Source organism: Nothobranchius furzeri, chromosome 13 (assembly GCF_043380555.1).
Source record: "Nothobranchius furzeri strain GRZ-AD chromosome 13, NfurGRZ-RIMD1, whole genome shotgun sequence".
Lineage (NCBI taxonomy): Eukaryota > Metazoa > Chordata > Actinopteri > Cyprinodontiformes > Nothobranchiidae > Nothobranchius > Nothobranchius furzeri.
Window position 1 is genome coordinate 19,598,961 of NC_091753.1, and position 17,237 is coordinate 19,616,197.

Sequence of the window (17,237 nt, forward strand, 5' to 3'; positions counted from 1 at the left end):
TAGCAACACGTCAGCCCTAAAAATATGCTAAAAATAGCAGTTTTTACACAACACTTTTTGGTCTTGTTTTGCCTGTTGTCCTTCGGGAGTGCTGCAGGAGGACACACAGGCATTTATGGGGGTTGGATTAGGATAATGAAATAAAGAAAGTAAATCTGTGTTTTGTGATCAGTTTAATTTGACATGAACACGACAAACACGCTTTCTTGACAATCTTTGTGAGTAAAAAAACATGTAGAAATAAAAACGAACAACGTGTGTTATTAGGGAAATAGCGGGGAGCGGCGTTGATGCAGGATTGCGCATGCGCTGTGAGCGGTTCTGATACATTTTGGGTCGCAGCTGCTCGCAGCGCCGCTTCAACAGTGCGATACCCTCACGAGGGACGAGCAAAATATTAAACATGCCAAAAGTCCGTGCGACCTCACGACTGCTGATCGGCAGCTGGTCACGTGGTGTTAATCGCCTCTCGTAACCCCCTGTACACTACACGACCGCTCGGCGCAAAACTCGCCCCGATGTCGTGGATTCTCGCACGACTGGAAAATCGGCTCAAAAAAGTGAAAAAGTCGCACAGTGTACGCCCGGCTTAACTAACACTCCTGGAGAGGGTATGAATTATACAGCCCAGTTATGGGGTGGGGGGTGGGGCGTTTTGCCTTGGCCCCCAAAATGCCTTGAAACGGCCCTGGGTGTGTGGCTGAGTGTTGAAGGTGATCTGAATTGTATCAGATGTATAAATATTACATGTGTATAACTTGTTGTTTTATACAGGTAAAAACATTTTACTTTGTTTTCTTGTTTTTATTTAACTATTTCCTGTCCTGTCTGTCTCTCATCTTCCTGCATCTCCTCTAAAGTCTCCAGAAAAACTGCTGCCTGGATTCTTACTTTTTCACCTCATCAGTTACTTTTGAGCAGATCAAAGGGATCTCCTGACCGTAAAGCGGAGTGCGCGTTTTGATGCTGCGTCAGTGAGGTGACATCACCGCAGCACAGGTGATGAGCTCCGCAGTAGCAGAGTGCTTCAGGCACAAATAAGACAGAAAATAGAGAACATGTGCGGACATGAACGATCGTGTGTTAATTACTGTTTTTTGGTTGCGCCACTTTGAGAATGGACCATGCGCTGGAAGCAGCAGCCTGGAGCGCTGCGCACCAAAGATCAGCGCTCTGCCGCTCTCTGTGGTCTCTGCTCAAAAGAGTCCATAAATCATGTAATATCGGTAGAAAACTTTATTCCGGCTCCCCCGGATGTGTAGGATATCCAGCCCCCCCATAATTCGATCCCTGCTCCTGGATGAAAAGCTGGACATTTTCATCAATACAAGAACCCCCCCCCCCGGACGCCCGGACAGAGAGTGAAAAGTGGACATGTCTGGGGAAAACAGGACGTATGGTCACCCTAGATTAATATAAAGCGGGAGATTGCAGATACAGTATTTTGCTCGTGCCCTTGCTGCCCTGGGCCTGGGCCCTTTAGAGTTCGTGGGCCCCTGGGCAATTGCCCAGTTGCCCATATGGTTAATCCGGCCTTGGGTAGTGTAACCTCCAGCAAAATAACAAGATCATCAGATTCCCTTTCATCACTGGCAATTAGTGATAAGGTACATGTGTAAAGCAACAATGTTTATTAATGATGAAAGTTTTGTAACCATTTGTCACAAATCAGTAAATGCTATTATGTCCTCATGGGCTTCCGTAGAAGGAAACATGGCATCCAATAGAGCATCACCCATAGATTTTGGGAGCCTGGCCTTGTGAGGCGATGTCTTGCAAGGCCAGGCACCTTGCTTACGAGGACACTGTCCTTCCTTGGCCAAAGAAAACGGTTAAATAGAACAGACTTGCATCACGTGACCAGCAGTCACGTAACATCACTTGACATGAGAGATAACATTATATTTTAAAGGTATAAGTTTCAATATAAATATATAACAAGCCTTTAACTTTTTTAATTGTGTATCAATTTGTTTAATTAAAGATGTAAGCGAGTTACTACCTGCTAGCCACCGAAGCTACAACTACTAAGCAACCAACCTACTATAGAAAAGTTCTTTGGATATAAAAAAACATTTAAAATTAGTTGACTTACTATTAAGCTTGAAATTTTCCCACAAAGTTGCTGCCGGCTTCTTATCCATCCTTTTGAAAATACAGCAGTGTAATCTGGGAAATTTTTGACCGAGGCTAGGCTACAAGACACCTCCCGTGTATCCTTGCTCAGCTAGCTAAATGGCTAACAAATGGAGAACACACACCTTGGTAGAATATGAACATTGGAACACGCCTCGGCGGTTCCTGATGACGTATCCTCTAGGCAACTGGGGCGGGACCAAGACATCCAGGCAATTCAATTCAAGTTTATTTATAAAGCACCAAATCACGACAAGAGTCGTCTCAAGGCACTTCACATAATAAAAATTCCAATTCAGGTCAGTTCATTAAGCCAATCAGAAATAATGTTTCCTATATAAGGAACCCAGCAAATTGCATCAAGTCACTGACTAGTGTCAGTGACTTTACAGCAATCCTCATACCAAGCAAGCATAAAGCGACAGCGGAGAGGAAAACTCCCTTTTAACAGGAAGAAACCTCCAGAGAATCCTGGCTCAGTATAAGCAGCCATCCTCCACGGCTCACTGGGGATCGAGAAGACAGAGCAGACACACACACACACACACACACGCACACACACACACACACACACACACACACACACACACACACACACACACACACACACACACACACACACACACACACACACACACACACACACGGACAAGTAATGTGTCTATAGTTATATTGTGATGTCTTAGTAAATATTCTGTTTGGTGAAAGATAAACTTTATTGTATTTATCCTAGTGGATCTATAATTAAACGGATAAACTAGTATTAGCACATCAAAAGTCAAGGAAACCAAAAATGTATTATCAGGAGAGAGAGAATGTTTAAGTGGTTAGCAGCAATGTGCTAGTCGATGGCCCCATCCATGAGGCCACCAGAGCTCAGCAGAACTTCATTGTAGCTTCTTCTGGGGAGAAAAACACTTACAGAGAAAATAAAGTTAACAGCTGAAATTGCACAAAATAGTACAGTTAAAGAGCAGACTGTAGAAGAAAGCAGTAGAGTGTGAAAAGTGGTCAGTGTATCCTCCAGCAGTCTAAGCCTATAGCAGCATAACTATAGAGATAACTCTGGATAATCTATCCTACTTAGATGTAGGCATGTTGGAGGCAGGACAAGGGAGAGCCGTCTTTACCGACTGTACACTCCACCTCCCTCTACTCCCCCACTTGTCCAGATTTAGTCTAACATCAGATTTTAACCATAGGCCCTATCAAATAAAAATGTTTTAAGCCTAGTCTTAAAAGTAGACAAAGTGTCTGCCTCACGGACTAAGGCTGGGAGCTGGTTCCACAGGAGAGGAGCCTGATAACTAAAAGATCTGCCTCCCATCCTAATTTTAGATATTCTTGGAACCACCAGGCAAGGTTCCTTTGCATTGAGAAACACCCTTAGACTCACTCCCATGTATTTTTAACAGATATTTATGATCATATATTAAAAAAACTGCCAATATTTTCCAACAACTGGGCATTGTTTAATTCATTTACAACAACATTTCAATGTGCTAGTGAAGGTTCTCAGTCATCCAGGTCACGGCAATCCAAAGGGTTCAAATTAAGGCAACTGTACTTCTTTTTTGAAGACGTTTCGGTTCTCATCCGAGGAGCTTTGTCATTTCTAACTGGATATTTCAGGAGATTAATGGTAAAAACTCTGCATTGTCGCTTTATTGATCAAGCTCCATCATTACATCAGTGATCTGATTGTTCATACGTTCCTAACAGAGCACTTCGCACAGTGGAGAATACAGTCGGTAAAGCCTACTCTCCCTTGCCCTGCCTCCATCTAAAAGGCTAGGTTATCAAGAGTTATCTCTGTAGTTATGCTTCTATAGGCTTAGACTGCTGGAGGACATAATGATCACTTTCCACACTCTAGTACATTCGTCTACGATTTCTTTTAATTGCATTATTTCCTGCTATTTCAGCTGTTAACTTTTTCTAGATAAAGATAATAAAGTTTATTTCTCATTAAATATAATATTTACTAAGAAATCTGAATGAATGAATGAATATTTTTTGAATGAATGAATATTTTATTTGGGACAGTGCATGTTAATGAACATAAATGTAGGGATAGCATGAAGGTAAACACGCCAGATTGTAGCCGAGGGCTAATTTCCATCTGTAGTCCCGAGATGGTTGTCACATAAAAGTCGAGTGACGTTAACAAAGAGTTTGTTGAAAAGGAAATAGAAAATAAATAAATAAAAAAAGAAAACATCAATAAGACACAAATATGAGATTCTGGTCACTGCGGACCCGAGGTATTTGTCACTTTGGGGTTCTCTGACATTTGAAAAGTGGTCCAGTGATATTAAAAAGTGGTCCAATGGCATCATTTAAGTGAGCAGTGATAATAAATACTGAGGGGTAAATCATAAATACATCATATATACAGTACAGTAGTAAGTACATTGGTGAGTATCACATTCTTTGGGTTCACATTATTTACAGTACAGTAGTAGGCACATTGGTGAGGATAGCATAGTTCACATTTTTAGCATGCATTATTACAGATTTTGTGTAAGGAGTACACGCTATTAGCATATACAGGAATTGAGTTTGTAGTGACAATATCTTGGTTTCATGATTATGATTTTGCACCGTGGTTACTTAGCTGATTTGACCAGAGCCATTTTTGGTTTCCGATTTGAATGTGGCGAAGGTGGAACATTTTCTAATGGATTGTGGGAGGCTGTTCCACTGGTGGCCACCCTGTACTGAGAAGACTTTCTGTCCAAATGTTGTTTTTCTGTAGGGAATCACTAAGTCCCCGCGCGATGATGCACGGGTGGCTCTTTTTGAGGTGCCATTGTATCTAATAAAGTCGCTTGGCGGAGGTGGAGCGAGAGCGTGTAGTACCTTGTATGTTAGACACAAGTTTTTGAGTTTGATTAGATTGTCTAGGTTGAGGATTTTATGCTTTTTCAACACGTGGTAATGGTGGTGAGCCTTGGTTTTTTTTATCAAGCAGCTTTAGGCTTCTTTTGTATTGTGTTATGACCGGTTTTAGTGTAGTTGGGCAGTTGAGTGACCAAGTTGTCAGGCCGTATTCTAAGTGGGAGCTGATCATCGCGTGAAAGTAGATTTTGGCAGTCTTTGTGTCTAGATTGTTCCTGATGTGGTTAAAGTTTTCATTATTGAACTTGAGCATCTGGGGTACTTTTCTTATGTGGCTTTTGAAGGTTAACGTTGGGTCTAGGGTGACCCCGAGGTATTTGACCTTTGGTGCTAGCTCAAGTTCTACCCCCTTCAGAAATACATTTGCTTTTTGTTGATTTAGGAGTTTTCCTTGCAGAATTACATTTGATTTTTGTTGTTTCAAACAATGTTTTGTGAAGTACATGCATACGGTTTTGGAGGTGTTTAGTAGGAGACAAGATTCATTTAACCAGTCGTAGATTAATGATAGAGCCGCTGTTAGGTCATTACTAGTCTGTTCGATGTTGTTAGCTTGCAGGTATCTGACGGCATCGTCCGCGTACATTTCTGTGTAGACATTTTTGCAGACGTCAGGTAGGTTGTTGATGAAGAGAGAGAATAATATTGGCCCAAGAACCAATCCTTGGGGAACGTTGGTCTCGCAGTCCAGATGTGTGGATTTTGTTCCATCTAAGGCCACGTACTGTTTACGTTCACTTAGGTAGGAGGCAGATGTAGCCACAGAAGCACTACTTGAAATACTATATATATTTTCAAGGCTGTCAAGCACTGAGCGTGTGACACATGCATTTGACCCTCTTCACATGCTCTCACGCCACACCTCCAATATCTCACGCTAAACCAGCGTCTGCGCTCCCCAAACGTGCATCACGCACAGTGTGTAGGGCTTATGAAAAAAACCCAGATTATATAAATTATAGCATTAGCTACTGAACAACATGCACACAAACAACAACACTTAAGTAAAATTTTTACTTGCATTATTTCACACACAGAATCCCGTCTGTATTATCCAAGCCGATGAGCTTTTTCCTGCTCTGGTTGTGAGATGGGCGGAGCGGTGAGCTACACCGGCTTTTGATGGGACGTGCATGTCCCGTTCTTTCTCCCAGAACCGTGAACTGGGCTGCGTGCGCCGCCAAAATGACATGCTTTATTTAGAAATGCAGCCGCATCGCCAGCCGGTGTTGATGGAGCTTCAGTCCCGAATGTTTTACTTTTGTTTTCACTCATCAGCCACAGATCGCTGCTCTCCCTCACAGCAAGCTGGACTTCCTACTGCGGTGACTCACTCACATGTTCCCTCTCCTACATTAGTTGCTGACGCGGTGAATCCTAATGTTTTAATTCACCGCTTCACCAGTGTGTTTTCCTGTTTGTGAGACGAACTCCTCCTCCATAACCAGGTTACTGGTACGGAAGCCTGGAAAGGCCAAAATCCTCAAACGTTTTATTTTCCTACTGGCTGATATGAAATAATATAATAAAATAGAGTAACTTTTATTAGTCCCACAGTGGGGACATCCACTCATTACAGCAGCACACACACTTAGAGACACAGATTACAGTAAAACTGATTCCAGCCATGTTTCCTTTGATATCGTCAGTAACTTCATGCTGATGACCCACATGAACATAATCCTGTTTAGTGGATGCAACTACATCATGAAGTTAGATTAAATGATAGATTATTTTTCTTGGCAGGAAATAATAACTGGTAATATTATGAATGACATGATATTGCCCACTCCTAGATGGAATTTAAAAACATTTACATTAATTATAATTAAAAGTTCCTGTATCCGCATCGTATATATGTCGATGATCCGCATACGTCACACGCCACGTGATCAGGAAGCATAAAATCCACGTGTTAGGAGATCATTTTGGGTCGCTGCTGTAAAAAAGTGAGGTGCGAACCTGAAAAGCTTCTGTCAATAACAATTCAACAACGGATTATGAAAGAACGGATAACGCTCGAAACACGCTGATTCTTCCTGATGTAAGAGGTGAGTCTCCGCTTTGTTTTGGTTGTTTTGGCGTTGACATCATGCTAGCACGCAATGTTCTGTCACTCTTAAAAAAACAGTAAAAACGGTGAGAAACGCTGGCAGCGAAGGCCTTTACCGATCAGGAAATGGCTGGCAGTTGATGAGCTATCAAACCATACAGCCAAATTGATTTCATAACCCAGACACCACAAGCTCTCTCAGATACTTAACTCATTTACTGCCAGCCGTTTCCTGACCAGAAAAGCCCTTCGCTGCCAGCGTTTTTTTTTATAGCATTTTCACTGTTATTTTAAGAGTCACAGAAAGTTGTGCTCTAGGATGATGTCAATGCCAAAACTAGCAACACAAAGAGTTGACTCACCTCTTACATCAGGAAGAATCCACGTGTTTTAACATTATCCGTTCTTTCATAATCCATTGTCAAATTGTGATCGGCAGAAGCTTTTCCGGTTCATGACTTACTTTTTTCACAGCAGCGGCCCAAAATGATCTCCTAACACAGGGGTGTCGAACTCATTTTGGCTCAGGGGCCACATTGAGGGAAATCTAGTCCCAAGTGGGCCGGACCGGTAAATTAAAAACAACTGCAGATTGTTTTCTTTGTTTTAATACAATCAATATAAAACAAGGCTGGAGCCTGAGGACAGTGTATCCAAAATAGTACAAGTACAACACCTGAAGTGTACACTACTTGAAAATTAGAAAAAAAAAATCTATACATAAAAATTAACATTCCTTAGTGATTCAAAGAGCTTACAGATCACATGGCTAGATCAGTTTCATGCAGCACTTAAAGTATATTTGACTCATTTTACTTTACATCTTTTAGCTTTCACCAGAACATCAATATCAGAAGTCACATCCTGAGTGGCGGCCAACTTCAGGATGTGATTCAAGTTCCTGTGTGAGCCTTGAGCGCAGCTTTGTTTTATTTATACTCATTACAGAGAAAACTTGCTCACAAAGATAAGTTTATTTTCACTCTACATTGTAAAGTATGAAAATGAAGTTTACACAACCATCCCATGGGCCGGATTTAACCTGTTTGCGGGCCGAAACCGGCCCGCGGGCCGCATGTTTGACACCCCTGTCCTAACACATGGCTTTTCTGCTTCTTTTCTGCTTCCTGATCACGTGACGTGTGATGTACATGGATGAAGATCGGCTTTAGAGCTGGAACGTTTGTTCTCACGGTGCGGGGGCTCGTTCCGACGCCCACACAGTAAAAAAATGCAAATGACGACTTTAGTCGTCAATGGCAGTGAATGAGTTAAGAAAGGTTTTGCAAAAGCATCTAGCTCACATTCCATCATTTCATTCATACTTTGTCATGTACAATAATTTAGTTTAGGAAAATAGAATCAAATGCATTTCTATAACTATAGTCTTGACTCTGTCTGAGTTAATGTGAAGTGTGTGTGTTCCCTGAATAGTCAAAGAAACTAAAGTCTTCTGATTAGACCTTAAAAGACCAGTCAGATTGATATTTCATATTTATATGGATTATCACATCTTATTGATCATTTAATATAAATGTAGTCAATCCTTAACGCTACATAGAGAATAAGTAAATTCTATAAAATCCACAGAAATATTGCTTTTGACATAAACATATGATGCTTATTTTGAAATATTTCAATATTTATAAATAATTATAAAAGTAAAAAACAAGATAAACTCAAAAATTGCATCTACTGTACGGTTTGATTCCAGACTTTTTCCACTCCCTAATCTTAATGCTCTGATCTACATTTATTTCAAGGCTTTCGTTGGACTTTTTCAATCTCATACTGGGTTTATTACACTAACAGGTAAAAATAATAAGAGGCAAACCAGCCACGTTGCCCCATAATTCGGCTCAGTGAAGCAGTGGATTTGGTGGCAGCTGTCAGCCTGCACATAAGCAGGACACTTGGCAGAATTATGCCACAGCACTCACGGCCTACAGACCCAGAATTATAACAAGTGGTCCAGCACACAGGAGAGGGAGGGAGGGAGGTATGTGCAGCCGGGGGCGACGCTGATGATGAACAGATGAGCTGGAATCAGCGTCGCAGCCTCATGTGGTGGAGGGGTGGGGGGGTGGGAGCTACTCCAGTCCCTCAGCAATTTGATCCGTCCTCATTTGCTTTTGGGCTGTTATTTACACACCTGCTGCCACCAGGAGAAGGAAAATAGACAACATAAACAATGTCAAGAAAAAAAGGCTCCTGGTTTTGGTTCAAAACATTATGACCACCGTCTTCACACTGGGCTGTTGCTGCGGGACCCCGCGTCACAAAGTTGTGAGTGAAGAAACACAAGTTCAGTACCGTGAGAGGATTTCTAAAAGTTTGGGATGTCTAATATTATCGGTCTACCAATATTATTGGCTGATATTAGCCTTAACCCTTTATAGGGCACTCATTTAAGTGGGTAAAGATGTAAAATTTCAACCCCAGGGTGTTGTTGTAGTAAATGACCAGAGTATTTCTGTTGTTACAATTCTCAAAAATGTTCATTTTCAGAAAATCAGAGAAAACGAAGTGAACAAATATGGACGTTGGCTCTGTTCTAGTAAAAGAAATCCTAAAATAAAACACATGAACAAGTTACATAAACTTTACTTTTGAACAGTAAAGATGATTATGAGACACTTTAGAATAATCTGGCTAATTTTAGGACATACTATCACTGTTCAATAATAGAGAATATATCACAACGATTAAAAAATATTGTATATTTTCATAAAAACAGATGACTGTAGACAACTTTAGAAATTTTTTGAACAATAGATACCATTTCTGATCAAATATAGATCAGCGTCTCAATGTCATCTTCTTCCTGTTCACTATCATCCCTGATGCTGAGACTGGTTGGTGCAACAATTGTTCTCAATTTTTCAGAGAAATATTAGTTTAAAACATTAAAATATATCCAGTATCATAATTGTTGCTGTCCTTAGAACACGTAGGGAGCCTGAGTCACTTCCTCATCACGGGTCCCCGGAAGAACGAAAAAATGAATGCAAGTCAATGAGGTTAAAACGCTAAGTTCTAATCCGCTTTGCCTCACGCCCTGGATCGCACATATGTTGCACTGCAATTTAAATGAAAAGTAATGATGGGGGCTTCGACCACGCCAGTCACGTACTTTGAGATTTATTAGCTTGTAAATGTTTGTAAATAGCACGACTACAAACAAGAAATCGGCATGTCGCATATGTGACGTCACCACATAACCTCCCCTCCCCAAAGCAGCTGCTACTTACCACATGACCAGATTCATGGTGGTTCTTTCCTGGTGGGAAGTTTGCTGAACTTACAGCCCTTTTCCCTCAGCTTTCTCTTCGTCTGGTTTGATGACGTCACTTTCGTGAAGCGCATTTGTACTCCAGGACTTATTTTCACGCTAAACTTAAAATAGCGTTTCCCCCCGTTCTAAAATAAGCGCGTTCTCGGTATCAAAATGTGTCTTTAAAATTCACGGACATCTTATGTGAAATCCATGGCACAAAACAAGTGGAACTAGAAAGTAGCGTTTTTAGCCTCATTGACTTGCTTTCATTTTTTCATTCTTCCGGTGACCCGTGATGCAGAAGTGACTTAGGCTCCCTATAGCTATGGGTGTTTCTCAATGTCAAGGTGCCTGGCCTTGCGAGGCGATGTCTTGCGAGGCCAGACGCCTTGCTTACGAGGACACTGCCCTTCCTTGCTCAAAGAAAAAGGTTAAATGGAACAGACTTGCATCATGTGACCGCGGCTTCCACGACAGTCACGTAACGTAACCCTTTATGAATGTTTGTACAGTTCACTCGGCCATTTTCTATGTCACTCCTTATGTGTCTGTTGTTGTTTTGTGGGTCAGAAGCTGAGAGGTTTCAGTGCCATTCGTAGACAGGACCATTGTTACTGGTTAGACTGGTTTAGCAGCATCCCGCTGCACCAACATGTTGTTACTCACTTTTGCCACTCAGGTCATGATGTTGGCCATAAAGCAAATACACACTTAAAAAAACCTCTCAGAACCTTTTACCTCTAATTACCCAAGAGGTCTTCATGATCTAAAAGCTGCAACACTATTTCTGAGCATCTAAAAATACCTCCTGCCCTGATTCTCTTGATTCATCAGGCTCTCTCATGAAGCACAGCCCTCACAAAGGAAGAAAAGTCAGAGATGAGGTTTCATATATTTAAAAAAGACACAGAACAAAGTTTCATGATGTGAGAGAAACCACTGAAATTACACAGCTTCCCGTGGGACCGCTCACACTGCCTCCAGCTCGCTCTGCGCTCAGCCAGACCTAAGATGAATGGAGGCAGTTTGACCAGAAGGTCCAACAACTTAGATAAGAGGGGAGGAGGACGGGTAGCTCAGCAGCTGAGCCATACCCCATCCTGTGTGTCCACCCCCTACATCTTCCTCTCAGACAGTCTAATGGGGAGCTGGAAGCACCATTTATATTCCTGCACCCCTACTGGGACCCAGCCTCAGCTGTCGGACAGGCCCATTCCACCCCCCTGGAGTTTCAGTGTGTGTGTGTGTATGTGTGTGTGTGTGTGTGTTCTTTTATCATTGTACACATGGATGTTGTCTTCAGTAAGTTTGTACTGTTGAACACAAAAGACCTGGTTAAAACACAAGTGGATTACTCTATAGTAAGTCCAGCTTCCATAACCCTAGATTAATAGGTTTGCATGGTTGCACTCAAAGGCCATTTTATTAGGTACACCTTGTTAGCATCAGGCTGGACCCCAATTTGTCACCAGAACTGCCTCAATTACTGGTGTCACACATTCAAAAGGGTCAGACGTTCTAGTCCATACTGACATGACAGCATCAGCTCCATCCACCACATCCCAAAGGTTCTGGACTGGACTGAGATCTGGTGATCGTGAAGGTCACTGGAGTCCAGTGAACTCATGATCATGTTCTAGACACCAGTTGAGATGATCTGAGCTTTGTGACATGATGCATGATCTTGCTGAAGTAGCCATTAGAAGATGGGTCCATGTGGTCATAAAGGGATGGACAACAGCAACGGTACTCAGGTAGACTGTGGTCTCCTGTTCGGAGCAGCACAGCACAAGGATGAGAGAGGAAAGGAAAACTGTTTTTGAACAAGAAGACACTTTCAGATGAACCAGAACCAGGACTGGATGAGGTCTGAGGGGACAGGAGTGAGACAAACACAGAAAGGTGGGACCAGTCATCCTTTCTATGGTGATAAGTGAAAATTATCAACACAAAATGTAAAACTAAGTGAAAGTGTCATGATCAATCTAAAACTGTTTTCTGAGTTCAAGAAAAAGTCCGGAGATGGTTGTTTAACCCTGAACTGAACAAGAGGACAAAAACAAACCAGAGCCACATTTGGAATCATCGACCGACCCTTCTGATAAAACCATTCATTTATTGTGATTGTTTGAAGGAATAGTTGAGCCACACATTCTCAGGACCTCCTAAGCTTTTCACCAGATGTTTTACAGATCCTTCATTCTCAAGTTTCATCTCGTTATAATCCTGCGTGGTGCAAGCGTGCGTCCTACTTCCTTCAACAGGAATTCAAGCTGGCTCAAAAACAAACTTCCAACTGTCTGAATCTGGTGTTGTACCGCTCACGGACCTCAAAGACGATAAAGGATGGAGGTCTTGGATCTGCTTAAAGAGCAAACAGACTAAAATTAAAATACTACTGTGGCTTTATTAGCTTCAAGGCTCAAATCAGCATTTGATGATGAAACAGGTGCGACCCTGTTCCTTAGCGTTCATGGTTTCATGTGTAAGTCTCAAACTTCCATGTCCTGCTGCTGTAGGAAGGCAGAAATCTTCATATATTTCCGTCTCAGACACTTTTTTAACAGATAGCTGGTTTTGCCAAACATGTGAAGTCGAACGTTAAACATGCCAGTCTTTCTGACAGAATCCCAAACAAAAAAGAGAAAATTTTTACACAAACGCCCCCAAAAAACCCGGAAGCATTCTCTGGCGAAGCGGACAGGAGGAAAGGACATTTAACAATCACTACCTGCATAAAAACTGTTCAACATAAACATTTCACAGCAAAGCCAATGATCGAATTAAAATAAAAGGCTCTAATGGGTTCATTTAACTTGTTAAACCGCCAGATGAAGAGTGGTTCATCTGCTGTGGATGAAACCCATTAACAGTTTTAACAATCCAGAAGTGAGTCGAACATTCAGTGGACAGAAATAAACAGTAATGTTCAGATTTAAAAGCCCTTTTTTCCCTCTGAAAGCTCACTTTTAGGTTTCCAAGCAGCTGCTGCTCTGCAGAACGAGGAGCTTACCTGGCAGCGGTGCAGTGGGTAGCACTGGTGCCCCGCAGCATGTTGCTTGTGGGTTCCTGTTGGTCCACTGTCCCCCGGTGGGTGGAGCTAATGAAAGCAAAAAAAGCTGGAGGCTGACCCCACATGTGCTCGGTTAACATCAATCAGCCAATCGAATGAGATGTTCCACTTCTTCCTGCTCAGTGTCTGGATACAAGGAAAGTTCTCCGTCTATGGGAAAGAGTCGATGATGCAGCCCTGCTCTTTACCACCGGGTCACCCCAGCTGTGATGGGCTCTGGAGGACAACAGAAAAGTACAGGAAAATGGTTTTGACATGTGTGGCCCCAGGAGGAGATGGTTAAAGACAAGAGACACGTAACCTTTTTACTTTGATCATTATCAAAGGTTCCTACGTACCACTTAGGAGTAAGAAGTATTTAAAATGGATTTATATAGTGTGTGTGTTTAGATTTAAGTCTTTTCCTAAAGACACCTGACCTTTTATCTGCTGCTGCGGTGGGGCTGAGAACAACACAGAAGGAGAGCTGCTGTCTAAATGACGGCTAAAAGCCTGCAGACCTTGGCCCTGGAGGGGTTGGGCGTTCCTCTTCCAGCTCCAGCCTGGACAGAAGTTCACCTCCATTGTGCATGCCTTCTGTACCCTAGCAGAAGACGGGTGGATGTTGCATGTTAGAGTCTGACCAGAGCCGTTTGAATGTTCCTGAATGAGAGGTAATTCATTTAAATTGAGCTTAAAATTCTGTCCTTGTGTTTCTAAACCTGACAACGTGTTTCTGTTAAAACAGTAATTAAACCGAGACACATTTAAATCTCTGCATGACCGTTTGTGTTTGTCTGCGTTCCAGTTGGACCAACATCTCTGATGTTTCTGTGATGGACAAAAAAACTGAAATGAAACACGATGAAGACGGACAGGAACTTGGCTCTCCTCTCCTCCTCAGCTCTATTCTTCCTACCTCATTTGTTTTTGTGTAAATCATTCGTTCCTTTGTCCCTTTTCCTTTTCTTCTCCTTTCGTTGGTGACAGCTCAAGTAAATAGAATTCTTAGCCAGCCAAACATGTGGAAGCCCCGTTTCTGGAGGTATATCAGTGTAGTTGAGTTATTTCAATCAACCAGGCGAGTGTTATAATTCATAAATGACACAATTGTTGTTATATTTTGCAACCACAGCCACAATTTAGAAGATATTTTCAATAGCGCTGATGAATTAGGCCAGAATTTCAACAATAACTTTGATGTTTACATTTTGATGTTTAAACTAAACGTTCCTTTGGTGCCTTATTAGGGTGACCTGTAACCAATGATAGCTCATGCAGGATCACCATGGAAACTGCATACGTGTGTCACCGATAGCAAACCTACAGGGAAACAGACAGGAAACACAAATTAAAAGGTAAAGCTCAGTCAAATTAGTAGAATTATTATTTTCATCTTAGCTTTTAGTCGACTTTGAGCCAGCAGTTCTGAAACCGCGAGCAGCAGAAGGCTCTGATGGTCACCCATAGGAGTTGCCATGTTTCCATCAGGATATGAGAAGTTTAAAAAGACTCTGCTCTCTGTTTTGAAGAGAATATTTAGAGGTAAAATATAATGGAAGTCAATGGAAGACTGGGTGTGCAGTCCCCACACTCCGGGGAAATTTGAGAGAAACCACAAGTAGCAGTGAAAGACACAGCAGGTGGAAGAGGACAACATAACATTTTGATGTAAAATGCATATTTTGCACTAAAAGAGTTGTGGTTGTAAGCAAAGTTATCTTGTACAGGACTGACACATTTTAGGCATTTAAATATCTGAAGTGTGAGAGAAATCTCCAGAAATCCAAAACCTAAAATTTTGATTGTTTAAAAAGGATCAAAGAAATGAAAATACCAGTTCAGATCTACTGTGAAGTCTACCTGAGCTATAGGGCCCCAACGATTGTTTCTGATTATAATCAGTCACTCTGAGTTCTTCATGCAGGCTGAATATGAAAACAGTCTCCTACACCGGTCTCCTCCATTAGCTTCTGATAGAAAACAGACAGTGAAACTCTAGGATTAGAAAATCCAGACAGATCCACGACACACTTAACATTCATGGACTCACCCATCTTGACTCACAACAGGGAAGGCTGATGGTTTAGTGTCCAGGAAACAGTAGAGAACGTCTCAACTAGTAGATGCTAATTGTTAGCATTAGCAACTCCACCACACAGCAGAACTCCTTCAGACTTGTGTTGTTTGTGAAGGTAAAACAGCAGCGTCACAAAGCAAACAGAGTCAGTGGCAGAGTCGTGTTGCGTTCGGTCAGTCATAGGCGAGCTGTCCATTCTGTGAAGTGCAACATAATCTAATCCATTACGTGGACTGGGGTGTGCGCAGAGGTGTGAAATCGAGTCACATGACTTGGACTCGAGTCATTATTTTAATAACTTCTCTCCTGACTTGATAAAATCTATAAAGACTTACGACTTGACTTGGACTTGAATGCCAATGACTTGCGACTTTATTATCATCGTCATTAAATTAAAGTTGGACAGATGACTTGATTATGACTTGAAAATTCAAAGTTAAGGACTTGGACTTCCACATCATTGACTTTGGACTCGACTTGGACTTGGTTGTCTTTGACTTGGACTTGACCGAAAAGACTTGTGACTTACTTGTGACTTGCAAAGCAATGACTTGGTCACACCTCTGGGTGTGCGACATAAAAAGTGGCGTTCAATGACAAGAAGATGCGTGGTTTATTTAAGGCGCTCTGCAGGAGATCACAAAGCACCTTGAATTTTGTCATTTTGGAGAGATTTCTGCTACATTTTTTCAGAGTTGGGAGTTTAAAAACTGTTTTCCTTCCATTCTGCTTCGCCAACAACTCTTTTAATAATGTTGGTTGTTTGGTGATGTCTGCATATATATTTGATATGAGCAAGGCACAAGTCCTGCCCAGTGAATATAGCAGGTCTCTCTTGAGAACATAACACAGTTCAGGTACGAGGTTGGTTCCTGAAACAGCCTGAAATACAGTTGGCCCGGAGAAAGGGAGAAACAGGTACGCCACAGAGGTCTGCTAATACGGTCTAAACTCCACAGCCACGTGTTGCGCCACAATTAGAAATTGCATGTTTCGTTTCTAAGCTGCAATGTGAAACTCACAAAATGGTGACAGAATCACTAACAGGATAGTAGGGATGGTGTTTTCATGCTTATCCGACAGCAACTCAAAAAGGCTGACTTCAAGGACAAAGGTTTATGTCATGGTCCGTGGTGAGCTGCCTGCCTGTAACCCTGTTTTTCTTCTGAGCTTTGTCCACAGGTGGGCATGTCTGAGAGCTACCAGCTGCAGCTGATCCCGTCATCAAGGCCCAGGGGATTTAAGGAGCAGTGTGACACTTCACTACGCCGGATGATTACTCTGTTTGGGTAGCTCTAGCCTCTGACCTGTCTCGAACCTGTATCTCGTTCTAGATAACCTGTCGTCTGAAAAATCCCTGATCGTCCTTCCCTGCTCTCCTTCAGGTTTCGCCCCGCATTACATCATCTCCAGAACCAACCCGGACTCCTGCACTCCAGACCACACTGCCTCCTCCCCTGGCGGCCCGCTCTCAGCCGCTCACCTGCCCTCATCAACCTCCGCTCCTGCATCACCTCTGGATAAAACAGTTTTTCGCCTTCTGGATCTCCTCTGCCCACCCGGACCTGACCAAAGCCCTCCCTGTGCATTCTGCTGCTACCAGAAAACAGTAAGCTCTCCTGTCTCAAGACAAATCTCCATAATCCACCGGATATTCACTCTGTCTCCCTACTCAGAACCTCCTCCTGGAATCCTGCTACCAGTGCTGAGCATCTTCTGTTCCTGTCACTCCTTGTTA